The sequence below is a fragment of the Diadema antillarum genome, unplaced genomic scaffold (genome assembly GCF_040938485.1).
Source record: "Diadema antillarum isolate AM-2024a unplaced genomic scaffold, OU_Dant_1.0 seq00001526_RagTag, whole genome shotgun sequence".
Taxonomy (NCBI): domain Eukaryota; kingdom Metazoa; phylum Echinodermata; class Echinoidea; order Diadematoida; family Diadematidae; genus Diadema; species Diadema antillarum.
Window position 1 is genome coordinate 255,648 of NW_027272258.1, and position 22,215 is coordinate 277,862.

Sequence of the window (22,215 nt, forward strand, 5' to 3'; positions counted from 1 at the left end):
GCAATGACACATCAAGAGGGCAAATGACTCCATGTTAAAATCAAGGGAAAATTCTTTTTAATATTACATAAACCAACCTGCTGGAAATATCAGTAGACTGCTTGTCCACTCTTACTTGATATGTCTTGCTACTAGAAGGTTTCAATTAAAACAATGTGTGCAAAAGCACTGTTAAACCTTCAGTAAGTTAAGTTTATCTACTGAACATTGATCCAATGTTCAAGCTCCCTCTTGCATGGTATCAAATGTACACTCTTTGGGAAATTTGGTAAAAAGAACATCTCAGTAAATCATTTCAAGGACGTTCAAGAGATGGAGTAACGACAGTGCTATTCCCTTTGATCTCATGTTTCATGCCGCCACTAAGGAATATTTGAAGTATGTGCTAAACTGGAGCTGCCTCACATATATGAAGACAATTCTCCCTATCGCATATAGCTCTCTGAATCTGAATGCGTGTGGCGCTCTAATTTTTTACCTTAAATTGTTGGGATACAAACTTCTGGTTATGAACGCGCTGTGTGTAAGTGTAGACTTTTATGCACATTGAACACTGAAGTACCAGTATTCAAAGATCGTATAAAATTCTGTCTTATAATCTGTTGAATAATAGAGTTATTTTCCAATCTGTAACTTTAAATTTGATGAATGGGATTCTTCTGCAAAGTGGCCCAATGCTGGGCCGATGATGCAAAAAACGAAATTATGGAAAATATCCATTGGTGAAGGACATGACGTGGTAAGCCACATAGTTCTGTGGGGTAAACTGCAAAACTGGAAGTGTACGTCCCAAGAGCGATTGATCAGAAATCTCTATCGCTTGATATCGGCTATATGCGATAGGGAGAATTGATTCATGTGGCATTGCATCATGACAGTCACTCTCAATGGAAGATATGTCTTTATGATGGTAATTACTTTTCGCTGTCCCTTCCTATGAAACATGAGCGTTACAGAAAGGTACAGACACAAGGATGTGTGAATAAAAGTTCCACAAATTTTGACGAAATAAAAATAAAAATTACCAGACTTTACCTGTTTTTACACTAATCTAACATACAAATAAATAAAGAGCTACACTTGGAAGATTATACCATATCAGTTTCATTTGTCGGAAGTGATCAGAAAGATGATATAATTGACTTTCCAGTAAGGGTGCAGTTCAAATATTTTTAAAACGTATGGCTCACATTAACACTTTTTGACATAATCCTTGACAGGAGTTACTTTCTTTTTCATATGCCATATCATTAGCTGAAATTTAATTTCCTTTCATCCAAAAAAAAAAAGATAGCTGACATTATGTTAGCATTCTAAATGAATCATCCCATTGCTCGGAAAGACGGCGGCATCGAACCCTGATAATCAAAGGCACAAATGCACCTGTGGTCACTGTGGAATTCTTTTGTGCGTCAAAAGAAAACTGAGTGTAGCTGTTTGGATGTTTACAGCCAGTTGGAACTCCATTTCTCAAACCTCCTTGACTATTTCCAGTGTTCTTCATTAGCCCATGATAGGCATAGTACACCAGATTTATAATGGATTCCAAATTAATATGTAAATGAATACCTCATACCCAATTCAATTTATCTCAGGGGATAAAGAGCAGGTGTTTGTGGATTTCAGAATTTTCAGTAAACATCACACATTCTTCTCCAAGACCAAACACCCTTAAGTGGAATTAATCATAGACAAGACCACAACCTTCTAGAGGGTACAGCTAACCATAGAGGTATGTGGCTTAATTCATCCATGAAATAAACCTAAATCTATATGTATCTCTGTCTGAAGTCAGAACCGTTTCACAGTCCACAAAGATTGAGGTAGCAAACCCCTGCCAATATACCATCCGCTACGCATCGTAACTCTTTAAGCAGGAAACCGCTGCCAGCAATGCAAGCAGCAAATTAAATCTTGAGAAAAGAAAGGAGACTTGTAATCACTAGGAAAGGCAGTACCTGGTACAAGATGGAATGCTGTATGAATAGACTGACGTCTTATGGAATGTGTGCATTATGCATCACATATTACAGCACATTGAATTCATCATTTCTATCAAAGGCCATAAAGCAAAATCAGGCTATGCTCGAGCACTGTGAATGCTTTTTTTATAAGCTGAGCTTGAAGCATGAGTCTCTCTGGGTGACAGAATAGAATTGACAAAGATGGTATGTCTTCTTCACAGCATGAGTCACTGGGAGCCTCCAACAAGAGACCTAGTGAGTTTAGCACCCAAATGACTATCACCTGACATCACTGAAGTATCCTGAGTTCACCTTCCATAGCACTCTTGCACATTATTACCTGAGAAGAACATAGCAAACTTGAGGAGCTTTGTGGACTTCCACATGGGCATGATGTCCATTTGTATATTTTGTCATACTGGACATAATACCTGCCAAGTTTGTAGAAAATATGACAGTGCATTTTCCAAAAAAACACAAAGACAAAAACTGAAAATGTAAAAACTGGCCCAAATTTGAAGTCAACCCCAAGGGGGTCATCCCTGGATCTGCCATAAAAAACTTGGAAGTACACCCACCTGGTATTAACTCATAGCATATATGCTTTATCATTTCTTATTTTAGAGATTTTGTTTATTTTTATTTTTTAAAGATGATCATATTTTTTATTATGGTTCCCACAACCAGTCAAGTTTGGTGAAAATGTGACCATGGCTTTTTGAAACTCCGTTTTAACAGCTGACAATACTCAGGGCAGCCTCTGGAGAAAACCTGAAACAGAATGTTACCTCATCATGGGCTTTTCAAGAAGAAGTGGAGATATAAAAGATTGAATATGCATGACTCACAACGGAAGAAACACAAGGGACAATGGAAGCTGTGTGTCTATTCAAAATGTCAACTTGTGCAGGGAATTTTCATTTCTGTCAAATTTGCTATGTTTGCAGCATATTTAAGTTCATAATTAATGCAGATATCCCTACTTTTTGCTGTAATTGTGACCCTGAGTGAGAAACTATGAATACTGCTCATTAAAAAAGACTAGACTGTGTATTATATGCTATGTGACTGAATACATGCATCAACACAACTTGCTAGCAGCACTTTGAGTTCACTTTGCTGGTTGCTTGTGAACAGCCACAGCCATGAGGCTGGCCTACTGAACAATGCACACACTCATGTACACACGTACCGGTATACATACCAGACTGCTGTAACACAGCTGTAAATCATGAGTAGGAGCTGGAGTTGCTCATCATCATAGATCATCCATAATTACTTTTGGAATGGATTTTAAAGCCACTTCCAAAAAGCAAAGAGTTTCAATATGTTGAGGACAGTGAGTATCAATTTCTGATTCAGATTTTTTTTTTTTCTACCGATTTTAAATTGTACAAGCAGTGATGCCACAAAGCTTGCAAAGAGTGATGAGTTGTTTGAGCCACGACATGCAATTCACCATCAATATCAACAGTTTGTGGTAACCAATTTGGTCCAAATTTACAAGAGTGTTTTAAAATAAGCCATTAAGTCTTTGTGTGATTTTGGTGCAATTTGGCCACATGGAATTTGAAATGTTTATATGGATACGAAAATACATTACCACCAATTCATGTATGCAAAGGCTGCTGTGAAAGTATGCAAGACACTTGTGATGTCATTAAATCATAGGGCAATAATCCACCACGAAAGCAATTTTATGGGTATTAAGAATGAGGATTTACATTCTCTCTTCTTTCTTTTTATGCTGGAATTGGCCGGCAAAAGTACAATATTCATGTTAAGTACATTCTCAGCTTTCACAAGAGGTATTATTTGCTGATTTAGGATTCTCTTTAAAGCTCCAGTTTAAAGTGTAATGGAAAACATTTTCCTTAGAAGTACGATTTCATCCTGTGGAAACTGGAAGGAGTAGAAATAATACTTAAAAATATCTTACTATTGTCACTTCCCACTGGTACAGACATTTTAACATAGTTTGAGCTCATATTGAACACTCATTTCGACAACCACCACCATCATCACATGAACTTTGGTAAGACCGGATAGCGTGCCATAGAGGGCTCACTCTTTTATAGAAAAGAGAGGTGATCCATGGGACTGTTTGAAAGATCGTACCGTGAAGATTCTTAAATACCAACCTGTAACTCAAGTGAATCTCATCTTTGGACCTCCCTTGACTGTCTGGCTTTACCTGCAGAGGACAAAACAAGAAATTAAAAAACAAATAATTCATAAGTTAAATCTCGCCTCACCTTTTTACAAGCAAATGCAGACAGCCTTAATTGGCTGAAATATATGTAACTATTGTATCAACCAGCTGTAATGTCTTCATGTCTTTGGGATGAATCTGCAGATCAAATTTTATACCTGCTTCCTACATGTACAGTTTGTTCTAATACTGAAATAAGACAAAGCTAACTGACAACTTAATATTGGTACTCTTGTGCAATGTGACATAACACAAGTGGGACTTCGGAATGTGCACACTTGATAAAACCTAGACCGGTCCACTCTAGTCCCCCTCTATACACTGTACACTCCCCACTCTACTAGTGCTAAAACAGTCCTGTGAGATAATAAATGGATGTATGAACAGTCTGATTCATCTAATGTGGTTAGAGATGGTTTCACAGCTTTTCTAGGTTCTTCATTTGAATGCAAAAAGGAAATCAGACATAAGGCAACCAGACACATATATGTAGGTACAAATGTACCTGTGGAATTCTCTTGACTTTGTGCATCCACAGTAAAATTGATAATACTGTCTGATTACAGCAGTTGCAACACCATCTCTTGAAGCTCCTAACTACAATCATATGTGGTGTCTGAACACACTGTATAATGTGAAGGAGCTATTAAGGAGTCCAATGGCTGTGCACAGAGATTTACAAGTTCTGCAACAAGGGTTTCAAAAATGCTATCTTTGTTTGCTATGGTCTAATAGACATCTCTGCACTCAAGATTAAAGTAGGGATTATGATTACTGGAGTACCTTAAAGGCATTATTTACCACTTGTAGATGAATAAAAAACCAAGCTTTAATGTTTCAAAATAGTCTTAAAATGTGAATTACACTGTAGGGATAGAAACAACCAATGTATAGAAATGTTAATGAGCTTAAAAGTATTGTTGAATCATACAAAATGTGAAAAGAGTGAACACTGTTTCTAGAATAAACTGTCTACAGTTGTGGTTTATTGAGAAAAATGGTGATATCTCCATAAATTTTGGACTTTATTGCAACATTTTTATATGGCAGGATATTTTGTAATACAACTGACCTGCACGTATGCATCAAATATGATAAGTCATACATTTTTAAAATCAATGCTGCCAATGGTAAACAGTACCTTTAACTAGTGCTTCAATCAATTGTGGCAGGGTAAGAAGACATTCCAGAAAATTATGAACTTTGGCACAACCATATTAAAGTGTTTATCATGTAAAGTATGCATACAAAGCCAAAAATGCTTGAATACTTTGTGCAGTTGGAGCTAAGAATTGATGGGGTCTGTGTAATCTATAAAATGCACTTCTGGTGTGGGAATTTGACCTACCCCAACCTTTGCCTGTTTGTGAGTCTTACACAAGATTTGGCAAGAATAGATACAGCACCACCACTGCCAGAATGTAAGGTCTTTAGTGCATTAAAACCTGAATACAATTGCTGTATACTGTGCTTGCACAATACTGCTAAGCAACAGGTCCCAAATGCATTCATAGTGAATATAACTTAGAAATATGCAATACTGCTCCCCATGTGAACTAAACTTTTACAATGTTTCGTCAGTATACAATAGTCTCCTGTGTAGATGCCATAAAAGCAGACAAACTGCAGTTTCAAAATTGACCAAAATACTATAGGCAAGATATTGTGTGAAGCCACACCACCAATCAAAGCTGCATCTCTCCATTGGGGAATACTGAGGGAAGAGTACAGTTGTGCATTTTTGGGAGGAGTTTTGCTAGACACACTTAGGGTTTGGAAGGAGTTGTGGTTTTACACCCAGACATCTATTCCCCCTCCCCCTTACCAGGAAAATCTTCAAAGTTGTTTTATATTCCCAAAAGTGCCAAAAATGCACACCTCTTTGAAATGGTCGAGGACATTCAGACAAGGGCAAAGGAAAAAAAATCTGTGGTTGGGTCAGCGGTTGGATCCTCACTTGTTGAACTCCATTCATACTTTTTTTTTTCATATTCTTATTCTTACTCTTTTGGAGCTCTGAGATGAACTCCAATTTTCACATCTCAAGGAGATAAGACCTTTTTGAATGTCAGAAGGGTATAATATGTGCATTGTCCTTACCATGACCCCCTACTTCAGATACATCACAAGTGCATACACTTTATTTTTCTTTCTGTAGTCTGGTAAACAGGGTGGGATTACAAACAGACAAATATAAATTTTTGTATAGGGCTACACAAACACATTTGCAATGTCTGTAATATGAGTATCACTAAATATTGCACTTTTCTGTTCACACATATCAGAAAGTGAGGTGTTGACCACCACAACCACTTCTTTGGCCATTGGACTAAACATGATCACACATCCCTTTTGGGCCTATGTCTGATCTCACTAATGGTCAATCTCACACTGCAAGTTACCAAGGAAATTTATTCCAGTATGAATACTAGGTCTTCTCCCATATAATGTGTGTGTGTGTGTGGGGGGGGGGGGGGGGGGGGTGGGGGGTGGGGGTGGGGGTGTTTCTACACAGCAACAGCATCATTTCATCTTTTTCCAATAGTATCATTAAAAGGACACTTCGCAATAATAATTTTGTAGATGAGGAATCATTTTCACATTTAACCTTTTATTTCTGATAAAATTTGTATGTTGCAACTTTTGCAACAGTTCAGTGAAGTATGAAATTTGTATTATGCCATGAATTACATCTTTAGTGATATGTGTACCATAAATGAACTGCTTTATGTTTCTACCACTCTGAAAGACCAGTCATTTAGAAATTACATGAGTGTGGTATTCTGTTCATATTTATCATCACACATTGATGTACACATCTCACATTCTCCCCTACTCTTCCCACAAAGGTATATCATCAACTATTATTATGGATCTCTTATCAGAATTTTACCAGGTTTGAGATTTGTTTTTCCCACATTTAGCACAATTGAAAATACACAGTGAACAATGGCACCATTCCCAATGTATCAACTGTATTTCCTTCTGACAAACATGACAGGGAGCACACATAAAGACCAGGAAGTACATCTTGCTGTACATGTTAACAGGTCAACAAAGAGATGCTATCCTTATGTCAATTCTATGCAAAATAAATGTCACAACCCTACTCGGCGAAAATTCCAACAAACAGACCAACATTGTGCTTACTTTTCTATAAAGAGAGTGCTCAGTCTGACAGTAGAGAAACATTACTGTGAACAGCATGTATTTTGAAGTTTTTACTTCACAAATTTTGCGAGTATTGTGCTATTTGTGACTTTTAACAATGCGCGAAAATCTAAAGTCAGATCCTGACCATATGAAATACGATGTGCACACATACATTTTTCTCTTCATTACTGTACTCTTCTATCATGAATTTAACCACTCGTGATATTGTCTTAACTCCCGATCCATAGAAATGTTGTCTCACTAAATGTATGGCACAGTACAGTATCCACTGAGCACAGGAAGAAATGAATATCCAGGGGGAAAAAATCTAAAAAAAAAAAAAATCTATCACTCTAGGAATTAGCCTGGTCTGCTTTGTGCTAACTTCCTGGCATGAAAGCTGTTGAACACAAATGTCCATAGCATTTGAGGTGGCAGTCTGAGAGAGTTGAATGACTGGTAGAGGACCAACTGAAACACAAGGGTATCATGCCTGCAAGATGTATGTCATTATACCATACAACCATACATTACTACTCTGCATTACAACCTACATAATTACAATATTTTGAGAAAGACATCATAGCAGAGAACGATGCATAAAATCACCTAGTACAGACCATCAACATTTTTATATCTTCTGACAAGATCTGCTGACACAAATGGCCTAATTTCTGCAAGTTTTACCTGCAGTTTAACATGACTACAATGTCTACAAATCCTGAGAGAGAATTAAAGCAATAGACTACAAAGATTATAATGTGTACATAAAGGGGTCATGAAAATTACAAATACTATTTTGATCTATAGCTTGAATATTGTTTGAGGAGTGCAACTTATCCAGACTGCTAAACTTAGTACTGTATACGCCAATATTTTCGCGTACAGATATTTTCGCGAATCACGGTATCAATGGCATTTTCGTGTGATACTAGTAGTAGTCTGGTCTACTTCCAAGCCCGAGAAACACGTTCAAACACTTGCCAACGTACATTGTACTTGTAACGTTTTTCCATTTGCATGCGAATTGTGACTTCCCAAACATGACAATAGAAATGACACCGTAGAAGATTTATAAAATGAAACAATAATTACGGGAACTTACAGTGAGACAAATCACATACAGCATTCACAAGTACCTACCATGTTGCAATGTCGATGCAGACTACAAAGTTTCAGAGCGGCGCTAGCGCCTAGCGAAAGTTTTACATGCATCCCTAGGCCTCACGCCTAGGGTAACATAGCACGGAGATTGCACATCGTATGCATGTTTATCATCGTACTGCACCGTAGCGTACTATGTACAGTGTAGTATACGATGCCAGCAGTTGCAGTACTCAGTACTAGTGTTTGTACGTACTGGCCGTTGTGCTGTGACAGCCGCGCGCGCTGGTGGTCCGGCCAGCGCTTGTCATCAATTTGTACATAAGGTGTGACGGGGTAATATTTTCGCGTGTCTTTAATTTCGCGATCAGCCCAAAGCTCGCGAAATTCGCGAAAATAAAACCCTCGCGAAAATAACGGCGTATACAGTATGCAAATGATTTTTGAGAGAAAAAGAAGACATATAATCTTGCCTTGTTGCTTAGAATACAAAAAGTCAATCAGTGCAGAAAAATCTAAAAATGATGGAACTGAAATTAGAGGAATTGTTTGTCTTGACATATACAGTAGACATGAAAACTCTATTTCGATGATTTATTGTTAATATTGGTGTAATACTCGCTACTACATCATCTCAACATATCAACCAGACTTCTATTGGAAACACAAAATGCTTCATCAAAGTTATTCAAATAATAAACTCACTTAAAAAAATACCACAGTCTAACACCAAGAACTCATCTAATCCGATCCACTGAGCATGTTTTAAAGACATGTTAAGTTTCCTGTGGTCCTTAGGCAGACAACGAGCCCTGTCCTTGGTAACGTCCACATTAACTGTAGCACTGTGTATGTACACCATCATGAGGTTTTGGATTTGACTAGGATTGCACCACTGCAGCTTACTCACAGGAATTTATTGATTCCTACTTTCTCCTAATCATTTCCCTTTCTTCTCCACTAAAGCACTGAGATGTTCGGTTGCTCCGTCACCCATCAGTGCTTGGCTCTTAAGACCCAAACTAGATATTCTTCTGTAATCAGCTTGCTTCATCAATGAACTCTATATACTGCACATCATTATAGGCTCTGCTGGAAAATATCACAGAGATAGCGTGAATATATGTATTACTTTCATTGGTCAGTTCTCTGTCCAGCCATGTACTCTGTCTGTCTGTCTCTCTCTCTATTTTAATCCCTACTCCATGAAATCTGTCCTGAGGCTTCTACTTAATAATAGACCATGGCACTCCCACATTACCTGACCACAAACTGGTTCATTACACATCATGCAGGAATGTTTTTTGTTACCTCATATCTAACTTTCCTCCATTATTTTTAAAACTTTGTGCAAACACATTATACTTGGAATACTCGCCGTGGGTTTTTTAAGTCAGACAACATTTACACATCTATTTCTATGTCCTAAACCATAATGTTCTTTAATTCAAGGTTTGGAAGGATGGTAAAAACACTGTAATCTTCTTCCTACAATCACGTGATGTGGCAAGTTGGTTCAAAACTTGGCTGCCGAAATCAGAGCAGTCATTTGTTTGAACCAACAAAGAAGACACTTTGAGAATGCTGCCCTTCATAATTACTGAATATTGCCAAAGAAAGTGCTTTACCAAATGCGCTGTCGGGCAATGATACACTTAACCCTTGAAAAGCTTCACGATCATGATGCCATGGACATGGCGTTTTTCAAGTGCAATATCTTGTCTTTGCGATCCCTGAACAAAATAATTTACAGTCTAATCACAGAAGGGTTATTTGCATCATATATATATATATATATATATTTTTTTTTGGAGAGAGAGAGAGAGTGAAACACACACACACATACACACACACACAATGAAAAATGTGCAAAATACAGCAAAACAAGACTCATGGAAATATTTTTTTTTCCCCAAAAAAAACCACCAAACTTTGTGTACACAGATTTTGAACTGTTTTTAAGCAGTTTGCCCCATGGAAACTCTGACATATGACTGGTGAAAGTATAACAAAGCTCTAATCCAAATATATTTCATAATATCTTTACATGACACGGTTGCGTCGGGAAAAGAAATAGAAGGTGATGTCATTTGTGAACCTGTGAGTGTTTGAATGTCACACTATATTTCCACATATTATTTTACAATGTACAACACAGTTGCACAGTTGTAGTTACCATTTGTGGTAGTGCATTGATCAGGATGCCAACAGTAATTATGCCTGACTCCCAGATAAGCGATCAAAACGAAATTGTTTCAAATTTTCAGTCTTTTCTAAAGATATACTTTCCATTTATGTCTAAGATATAACTTAACCATTAACTGCAGCTGCTATGAATTCAAAAGCTGAAGTTTTCACAAAGTTAACTGCAACACACGGCCACTTCGTTTCACAACCTCTAACACACATAAAAAAGAAAATCTCCTGCTTTTGCACAAGTTACAATCACTCTTTTTTTCCAGTAAAAAGAAATCTATTATGTAGACTGTTTTATATACGTAACAGTAAGAAATATGACCAAAATCCGCAGGTCTTCAGACAAACTCAGTTTTGAACTAAGAAGGGAGGAATCTAAATAATAATCCACATGTATACATAACATTCAAATGGCCTTCCACAACATAATTTATAGTTATTCAAGCCTGTATTAATTTGTTGATTGTATTCGTTTGGTACATCACGGCTTAAACACCATTCAAATGTTTATTGTAGCTACAATTGAAACATGATCACGAAACAAAGGCTACTCAATGAACATCAATATTAGTGCTTGATTAAAGTGTATGCAAATTCTCTCTGTTATGTATCTTGTTATGTTACTGGAGTCACTGGTGGACCAGCTATGACATGGACAGCAGAGCTGAGCAGGTAAAGAAGATCTTAGTTGTTCATGCACGAAATGTCTGTAAATTGTGCATCTATGCATTTGTTTATGATGCCTTTTATTGTCTGGAAATTCTCATTATCATCACTTCTTGCTTTAGTCTGATAGGTTCATTTTAAGACTAGTGCCTGCTCAAATGCCTTAAGTGGATCACAGTCCTTGGACAAACTGAAGTTAATGAAATGTGCAAACAGATTCTCAGTGGAAAAAGAAATTAAGATCTAGCTTATAACTGTTGAACCCTTCTCTGCAGGTTCTTGGCCTCAAAGCATCCATGGCATGTTTACTATTTCACAGAGACGGGTGAAAAAATAGGGAACTGACTGTAACACCATCCAATGAATAGACTCTATTGATTCTGGCACTGCCGCAAAGTCTTGAAAACTCAATACTTATAGTGCTGTTTTATTGTCTGGCAGAGAAATCAATGGAGCATGGAAAAAGGTGCATGTCTTTTGACAGGAAGAGAAGCTTTGAATTGTTGAGTTGTTCTCTCCATTATCACCTTACTGATTAGCGGTAACATTGATTCACAAATGACCTCCCATGCACGAAACGAGTTTGAAAACATAAATGCCTTAAGAGACTCAGTGGGATATCACACATCATGCAGAACATCTTTATTAAACCAGTTTGTCTGTTCTACAACCTGTTGGCAAATATCAAAAACAAACAAACACAAAACATTTCAAATGACATCTGCCTGTGATGTGCACAGAACTTGTAAAATGCACAATTCAAACAACTAAAAGCAATTTAAAACTCAAACTAACATTCCACTGACAGGGTTTTACAAGATCAAATGGTTTCATTATGAGCCAAGTCCATTATCTGAATAATCATAGATAGTCCCTCTTGTAAGAAAGGTTTAATGTAGAGACTAAAACTAGAGTGGATGTAAAAATAAACCAACCAATGAAACAAAAAGAGCACCTGGGCAATACTTTGCCCTAGCATTATCTGTCAGTCTGGAATGTTGCCAAGCTAGAAACCATAATACACTGTACATAGTGTTTACATGCCTGGTATTTCCTTGTGACTTCTTTGAAAAACAGTATCCCAAAATATATCAAATAAGGCTGCATTCACATAGAAGTATTCGGTATTCGGTATTCGGTATTCGGTATTCGGTATTCAGTCTGGAATGTTGCCAAGCTAGAAACCCATGATACACTGTACATAGTGTTTACATGCTTGGTATTTCCTTGTGACTTCTTTGAAAAACAGTATCCCAAAATATATCACATAAGGCTGCATTCACATAGAAGTATTCGGTATTCGGTATTCGGTATTCGGTATTCAGTCTGGAATGTTGCCAAGCTAGAAACCCATGATACACTGCACATAGTGTTTACATGCTTGGTATTTCCTTGTGACTTCTTTGAAAAACAGTATCCCAAAATATATCACATAAGGCTGCGTTCACATAGAGGTATTTGGTATTCAGTATTCGGTATTTACTATTCGGGCACCGAGTGCACCATCACCCGCACCGTCAACTCACCATCCCATGCAGTGAGGATTTCTTCCTCCTACATCCCAGCAAATCTTATTAACAATTTCTAAACTACATCAGAATGTCAGTCTACATGCTTATTTTTGCTAACGGGCAAATCCAGACCAAAAGTGTCATTATTTCATAAACGAGAGACGGTATACGCTGCAAGAAAATCGAACAAGCTCGATTCCCACTTTGCTATACTTTTCGCAGCTATTCGGTACTTTCGAATAGTTCCCTCCTATGTGAACCAGTGTGAGGAAATCCTATCGTTCGATTCAAGCTATTCGTGTGCCCTCGAAAAACGAGCCCGAATACCCGAATAGTATACTTCTATGTGAACGCAGCCTAAAGGTGTCGGGAGTTAACACTCTCAAACACATGCACACATACAACATACAAATGTATCTACTTTGTCAGTTATCTATGTCAGCAACAACTGAAAGTATTTTTATTTTTTATGATCTTAAAATCACTTCAAGTGAACATTATTGTTTCAACTAATATCACCACCTTGCTTATTCCTATCCATCATCCAAATCTCATGGTTCACTCTTCACCCACATCTATACAACACCAGGGCCCTGTTTTATCAAGAGATAAAATCAATTTTAAATGTCCTTACCACACAGGCTGCCATAGACTTACAGGTGAAATCAAGTACTGTAAACGTGGAAATTTTCGCGGTACATTAATTTTCGCGGATTTCGCGCTACGCTCGGCTAGCGCGAATTCAAAAACGCGCGAATATATCTTCACAATTTTCTACGCACATTTTGAACGGGATGAATTGTGTGCGCTTCATCGATGATACTGCTACGTATATCTACAGGCATGTTTACGCTACTAGTACTGTGCGAAGAGACGATACCCTAGATTGCTGTGTACTGTAGCATGCATGTGTGCACCGCACGCATCGATGCTACAGTCCCCCGTGACTACAGTACTAGAGTCACAGCTGTACTACGTATTTGAGTGCTTGTACTCGCAGTCGAGCCGCTCGCTACGTCGCTTGTCGTACGCTGGCATAGCAAGCTATGTAGCAGAGGCTTTGGATGAAAGCAGTGAATGTGTACTACAGTAAAGTAACCTGCTGCGGAGCGCGAATTTAAGAACCCGCGAATACGTTTTCGAGCCGCTCAGCGCGAAAAATTAATCGCGCGAAAATATTGACGTTTACAGTATATAATCAATTTTATCTCTTCATACAACAGGGCCCTGGAGACATTTGCTTGAAACTTAGTGCATAAATGTACTACCAGAAGAAGATTCTCTTACGGAATAGGGGGCTTTAGATTTGCTGCACGGACGTTTGAGACGATGTTTGAGCTGGACGTTCTCCTCTTCCCTGCGTCATGTTGAAAAGTAGCTTTAGATTACGCTGAGACGCAACGTATAAAAAATAAAATGGTGCCCCCATATGATCGGTGCATGAAGTAGCTCTCTATGTCGTGAATTGAGCGGATGTAAAAACAGCACAAAACACGTAGTGAAAACTCAAGACAACGCAAGCTATAAATAGATCGCATCTGGTAAGCGATTTTGCACATGCTCAGAACATGTTTTTTTTTTTCCTCTGAACGTCCCGTCGCGAAAATCTAAAGCTCCCTAATTTTGGGGTCATGGTTCCAAGGTCCAAGGTCAAATGTCAGGTTAAAATGCTAAAAATTCTATTTTATGCTGAACTCAAAGTTTTTTTATCCATGCCTTGGACATTATTCAATGCATAAACTTAAGCACGCTACAGTTGAAGATCCGTTACTGCGCAATGATTCTGTGCCATGAGGTCAAAGGTCAAGTGAAAATATTACAATGTCATAATTTTTCCCCATATTTTGAAAATAGCTCAAAGTATTGTCATGAACATTTAGTCATGAGGGGATATCTAATTTCCACACCCTCCTTCTGCCCAGTTGTTGCATTTAGGATTAGATTTTCAAATAATCCGATTAGTGAATGAGAAAATCATGCCACAAATGTGCTTCCTTTATTATAGTTGGTTGGAGAGACCCAAGGGCCATAGTGACCTTGACTGCTTTTTCCAACCCAGCAACTTAGGGAAGTGCATCAGGGAAAGCCTGACATCTTGTGCCCATGTATTACACTTGGTTTGTTTGTTTGTCTGTTGTTTGATCATTCACTTGTACACCTGTATTGTCTTGCAAATGCTGAATAAATAATAACAGTAATAATGACAAATTGCTTTTGTTAGTTTTTAGAAAAATTTAGATGAACAACTTATTTTCTACTTTTTTCATTGACAATTGACAATATATACTAGATAATTCTATTTCAATTCCAAAACTGCAAAAGCTCCTAATCGCATACAAGATGGACATGTCAGTTTCATTGAAGATTTCCAATATTAAACCCAAAGCTTGCATTGAGTTGTTTAATTTTAACTCTACAACTATGCAAAAGTTCCCTTGTGAGGGATGCGGATACCAACTCCTTGCCCCCTCACTTACTAAGCCCCCTTGCTTGCCAGCCCCCCAGACAAAATATACTAGTTCTACCCCAAACCCGCGGGAAAAAAATTTGTGTACGGCAATGCCTCTCCTTAACCCTATCCCCTTAATCACTGTACTCCCTCAGAAAGGTAAATTAATTCTTAAACCCCAATAAAAATCCAAGTTAAGTGTCAAATTTTTTTCTGTTAAAGAAATGAAGGATTATTAACAAATATTTTTGGATAATTAACATGGATCCTGTACACAACTGTATTAAAAAAAACAAAAAACTTAAAAGGGGTGGTACAGTATTGGTGGAGATGAAAATCGGGCATTAACTTTTTGCGAGATACCAAGAAAACACCTATGAAATAATACAGAGCATACCATTTTAAGATAAATACAAAGATTATTTGATGAAAATCGGGTTTGAAATAGCTGAAACATAAAAAAAATACAAAGTAAAACAAAATGATCGTAATAAAATGTGGGTCCCACATTTTATTAGGATCACTCTGTTTTGGATATCTCAGCCATTTCAAAATCAATTTTCATCAAATAAACATTGAAATCCTCATGGAATTACATGCTCTTTCATATTTCATAAGAGGTTTCTCACTATCTCACCAAAAAATGATAAATACCTCATGTTAAGTCTCCACCAAAACTATACGATCCCTTTAAGACTTAAGTGAAAATTTGGATGGCCAATTCTTAAGGAAAAACAGAATTTTACTGACAAATAACAAAAGTTGGCACTTGAAATATCTTGACTTAAATACAAGTTATATTGTTTGTATGCATGTTTACATACTCATGTGGCATGACTTCATTCTAAAGTCAAAGATCAGGATTTCATGTGCTCTTAAGTCTAATCCTTTTTGAATAATTTCCTTTGAATGCTGCATGATATGCAACATCCACGCCCAACATTCCTCCCAATCTGAGCTCCATTGCTGTTCTAATAAATATTTGACAGGGCCACAATTAGCCCACACTATTTACAGAATACATGTTGCGCATCTCTTCACACAAGAATCAACAATTGATTTGCCGCCCTATCGCCCCTCTCCGTTTGTTTCTGAATGCTCCGCGTGGGTTACCTGGTAAGATTTCCCCTTCGGCAATAATCAATGAGCTCTGAATCAATGGCAGCTTGCACACTTGGACCCCTGGCCAGGAAACGCCTTCCCGAAGAGGGCAGTGTGACGACCCTTTTGTGTCCCAGACGGCTATTGATTGGCAGATGTTGTTTTTAACTCTCATTTACAGTCAACCAAGAAGCCTACTCTACAGGATGGTGACAAGGTATAGAAGCCCATTCAGAACATGGATAAGTGTGTGTTATTCATCACAAAGGCATGAATGAACCCATACTTACACATAGTAGGGAAAGAAGTCACCATGCAACACATGTGCCAGATAGCAAAAAGAAGATACCAAATTTCTTATTAAGTCATTCCAAACTGTCTGAATCATTAACAATCTGTATGGATCCCAGCTAAGAATATCTACCATATTATCTGGAGCGGGATGGAAAAGACTGATTTTGTCAAATTCTACAGGAATTCTGCTCCTTCCAATTGTTTGTGCATAACTCACACAGAAAGAAGCATTGCTATGATCTCTTGACAGCAGTCATAGGCCCAAGTAAGAAGTCTTTTCTTTTTTCTTCAAAATATTAAACTGTCACTACTATTCCACAGAGTCAAAGCTACATGTAGCTACTGAAGAAATCCCCTGGAGCTATATGCTGAGTCACACTTCTGCTATCAACATCCCTAAATAAGCACATTGCTACCTTGATAACTCAATACCTTGATATAATATATACAAGACTATACTAGACATTCACAATAGCTGATCTCTAAACCCATCTGCTACGATACAAAGCGGGAGTTGGTCTTTTACCATGACTCTCCCTCATCCTGCCCCACCTGCAGACTGAATTGACCTGTACCGGAAGACTCTGTCTCCTGCCTACATCCCTGCCATCAGTCAGTGTCTCCTACCTGACACACTATTAATCACTACACAATGTATGCTGACTTACACTAGGTTTCTCACATGCCATGTTTCAAGATTTCCCATTCATCTACAGCTTCTTCTACTATAGAGGAGATAGAGATGAAACGTTTGTTCTATTGCCACAGACACTTCTGGACAATGAAGAAACCTGACACTAGAAGTATGTTATGTAAGAAGAGAAGGACTCCATGAAAAATTCACAGCTTACTAAGGACACGTTGGCTTGTACACAGGCTGCTATGCATGCGGTTGTATGTGTCTCATGGGGGAAAAAAAGAGGCAGCAGTATTGTGTCCAAAATTACACTTTTCAGCCCGATCACTGTGCATGGTCTTCTGACAAAAAAAAAATAACCATAACAACACAACACCTAAATTGCAGTACTGTGGTAATAATAATAATGTAACAAGAACACATTCTCCATGTACACATTCAAATGCACTGTCCATACAAGGCACGTAATATTAGGACATTTCTCCTTGAATACCACCAACTACGATGTCGATGACTTCTTTTGGTAGGAATCCAGTTTTCATTCAGTCTTTGATGTACCATTCCAACATAAATGATTCATGGAAGGAAGAGGAAGAGGTAAAATGAGATGAAACAGGGGCTGTCAGGATAACGGAATATTAGTAAAAGTCACAGCAGAAGTTGAAAAGTGAAGTGCAGGAGAAATAACGACAAGACATCAATGAATGCATAGCTGCATCTCATCTTTCGGCTGTATCTGACATGTACAATGTGTACTCTTAACAGCATCGTGGCTTCACTTAATACCACAGGAGTGCATAGGAGACTGAGATTTTGATCTTAAAGTGAGGAGCTGGTCAACATAGATTGGTTAACGGTAGCAGTTAACTCGGCAAGCCATTGTGATTTGTGCAGAAGACGTCTGATGGTAGATTTATCCTCAGAGCTCAAAGATACCTGTATGTGTTCACTATGCTTCTGATGCTCCCAGATGAGGACAGACTGATTTTTATACAACACACATTTCCCATAAGCACTTGCCCGAGTATACTCTGACTTGTCCTCAACAGGTTAACTTCCACCCTTTTACTCTTTATTAACTAGAAGATAACCTAAAGAGGAAGTTAGGAATGAGAAGCGATACCATCTTGTTTTAATCATTTTTAAACAAATAAGAGACTAGGGCTGTGATAACAACCTGTATTTCAGTGACAATGCAGGTTAGAAAATCTCTGCAAAATTATGCTCCTTCACATTCTCAGTGCCAAAAGAGCTGTCTGAAAGACAGAAAGTCTATCCAACACACTAAAGTTCAAAGTGCAATATCCATCCCTATTTTCATATCTTGCATTGCTTGGAACCAACCTAACAGATTTCAGTGTAATTTACATCTTTACATTTACAGTAAGACATGCAATAAAAGCTAGGTAATCAATGGCAGTAAAGAAAGAATTGCCTATACTTCACCTTACACATGGCTGCACACTAACCCATTTTTTCCCCAAACTGGTCCAACCTGTCTGTTGGACCAGTACATATCAAGTTTTTTTGTTTTTTTTTTTTCTGGTCCATTCCTGAACAAGTTACTGGTCCAACAGTGATTTTTACTGGTCAGGGACCATTGTACGAGTGCCAGTGTGCAGCACTGCCTTACAGGAAAAAGCTATCTATTGATCTACTCTCTCAATCTCTATATGGAACCCTCCTGAGGATATAATTCAAAAGACAAGAAACGCTGAATGATTCTTCCTTACACACTGACAGACATACTTTTCATTTACTAATACTATGTCTCTGCACAAGACTACAATTGTTCTCTGTCTAAATCTGACAAAAGGCATTGAAGTACTGGATCAACCCAAACATTTGCAAGTCTTCAGAAAGAGCGCAACTTTAAAAAGGTGCCCATTGTAATCACAGCAAATTTAAACACACTCCTGCCTCTTCTGCTTCTTTTGTGGTGCATTTCTAGTCCTATAAATCCTCCCTTATGCTAGGACGACTCCAGGGTCTGGATTGGGGGCCTCTCTAGAGGGGTTGGTATTATAGCAGTGGAGAAGGATGAAGGATTGAGTTGATTTTTTACATTGATTTGTGGTGTTGCTCTTGTTGTATTGACATATGTATAGATGCTGTCTGATTTGAACAAACCTCAATCTACATCATCTGATCTTCAGAGGAGATTAAAAAAAAAATTGGCACCCAGATATGTCTTGAGTTTTATGTGTGAGTGTGTCAGTTTTGTATTGGTGATATTCAGTCAGCTTCACTTCTTGAAGCCATAAAATTGTACTCTCTGGTTCTTTGTTTTAACCCCTTGAAGACTAGTCCTGAGTATACTCGGGCAGGTGTCTGTGGGAAATATGTGTCAAATAGCAAAATGAGCTCGTCCTCAATGTGTTAAAGTGTGACATGAGAAGTTGCAGGATTTCTTTTTTTTTTCATCGAAGCTGAAACACACAACTTCTTAAAAATGGTTCAACCATCTAAGAACTGTCTGGATGGTGTAAACTACAGTTAGCTGGCATGATCAGTTAGAAAGGGGAAACTGCTTGCAACTGGTACTCATTGAACTGATTATCCCTGCTTTCATCACTTCATTCTTTTGTTACCTGAGTGAAAATGCCTTCCGCTCCACCACTCATGACTCGGTGAGACCACAGACACAATGAAGGATCTAGGACTTCAATTGTTAGAGGCTCTTAGAGGCCTGGTCCTAGACACAGTGAAGTGAATATGGGAGTCAGAGTGGTCTTGAGACAGGAGAATCCCTTTGAAGCACTGTGCATGGTGATATCTCCTCACTATCAACATCCCTTCTTAATACACTTTCCTTCACTGATACATTAGCCATGGATGATAGATGTTAAAAACATCCATCACAACATAATTATGATTTATCTTCACATGGGTGACAAACAATCCCCCTTTCGTTAGTTCTGTCCGTACAAGAATAGACTTTGTGATTCACACAGAATGCAGAGTTTCATAAAATTGGAAAGACCTAGAATCTTAGGTCTGTTTCTTACATTGTACCACACCTATACGTACTTCAAGACCACGGCCTAGAAATTAGAATTCATAGATAAATTAACATTTCCAAGATATCCCTGTCTATATACAAATGTACTTATGACAGTAAGAAGGTCAAAATTATATCATTGTAACATTTCCAAGATACCCCTGTCATATGTACTTACAATGTATGATAGTAAGAAGGTCAGAATTACTTCATTGTAATTAAAGTCAACATATCATTCACAATTGTTTTGAGTAAACACACAAAGTAAACTTCTGTTTTAGTTAACCTGTTCCAAACTAAATTCTGAAATTGCCATAGACTTTAATACTACACAGGCCACTAGGTTCCTGTAGGGAATGGGTCAACACATTCATACAGAGATGTGACTATCATGTATGATGGCTGGAATACTGTTTCTTGGATCAATCCAGAAGAAACATAAAAGAAAAACTGTTCTTTACTCCCATGGAGTAAAACAAGACAAACAAGGAAATGTAAAGAAAAAATAAAATTGTGTCGTGATCCAAACACAGAAGGAAAACATCTATTTTCTCACACACATATAGCCTTGGCTTGCCTTTGTTGTGCGCACAAAAGATTCCCATGCCCTTGAACGACTGGAACTGTCTATTACACACACTCAGAAACTCACAGTGAGTCAGTTCTATGTATCTATCCATTACCCTGTCTTCATTTCTAATGTAGACCAACGCTTCTCTCCCTGACTACTGTTACAAGTGAATGTTTATTGGTTAATTAATCAGTCAGGCAAACCATAACACACTCTCTACCAGAGGAAGGCAATAGAACAAGTATTCTCTATCAGAACAGTTTTTGTCCTATTAGTATGTTATGATACACATAAAAATCTACGTACCAAGGGAATATTTGTTTGTGTGTGTTTGATTTTTACATTATGATATCATGGCTATGACCTAAAGGAATGTCATACCTGAGGAATGATGTAACATTGTCTGCTATGGTGTTCACATTCAAAATGCTGCTTTAACCAATTGTATATTTGCAACCACTGGGTTCTAATCAAATTAAGACAGCTTCTCAGCTACAGTGAGCTTGACTTGTTATGGCAGTTTACAAAAAGTGTCTTGTTTACTGGAAAACAAAAAATCATAGCAAGATATTGAAAATTATGAATCATTTGCAATACAAATTCATGAGTCTTGCAGCATATCACATACAGACAATACCAATGAACTCAGAAACAGAAAAGGGAAACTAAAAACTTGATTGAAGCTGTTTGGATTTGTTCAGTTATAAAGCCTGGGAGAGTCAATTTGTGGGCTTTACAAATTAAGCAATACCATATGGACATCTGACATAACAGAAAAGCTCATAGAGTCACAATTGTGAAAACATACCTGACAATGTACAGTTGTATTACACACAATAGCACATGACGTGCCCAATCAGATCTTTGTGATAAAAGGGTACACTGCAAATGTGTCTCCCAAGTTTGGTATCTGGCAGGATAGGCAAATCATGATATTTATTCAAGGAGGCGTCAACATCCCAAAACTGAAAGGAGACTGATGATACATGTACACAGGGATTGTAAACAAAGGAGAGGCTGCAGAGTACACTACTATCAAGCATGTTAGTGATTAGCATCTATTAAGGCACAGAGAGATTTCATGTGCAGAGCATGATATCTTCAAACTGTAAGGAAACACACCCATAAGTATAACATTGTCTGCCATTGATAAACATCAAGCTTTAAAGGGAAGCAATAACTAATGTATTTTCCTAAAGAACATGAAACACTTTACTTTCAGTAGTGTTTTTCTTTTCTGTCGTTTTCCTTATTCACTACTCATACCTTTAAAATCACGACATAGACAAACAAATGTATTTTTATAATCAATGTCATTTGCACATTCTGTGCTCCTGTATCAAATCAAGGTAAAGT

The 22,215-nt window shown here is 37.7% G+C and overlaps 1 protein-coding gene across 1 annotated transcript in view; it reads right to left on the reverse strand.

Annotated features, from left to right (window-relative positions):
* The window catches only part of LOC139710375 (epidermal growth factor receptor kinase substrate 8-like), a 77,188-nt gene that overhangs the window by 44,055 nt on the left and 10,918 nt on the right, over window positions 1-22,215 (reverse strand). The window contains exon 2 of the mRNA XM_071622290.1: window positions 4,106-4,158. The gene's annotated coding sequence lies outside the window, so the exon portion shown is untranslated. The remainder of the gene's footprint in view (window positions 1-4,105; window positions 4,159-22,215) is intronic.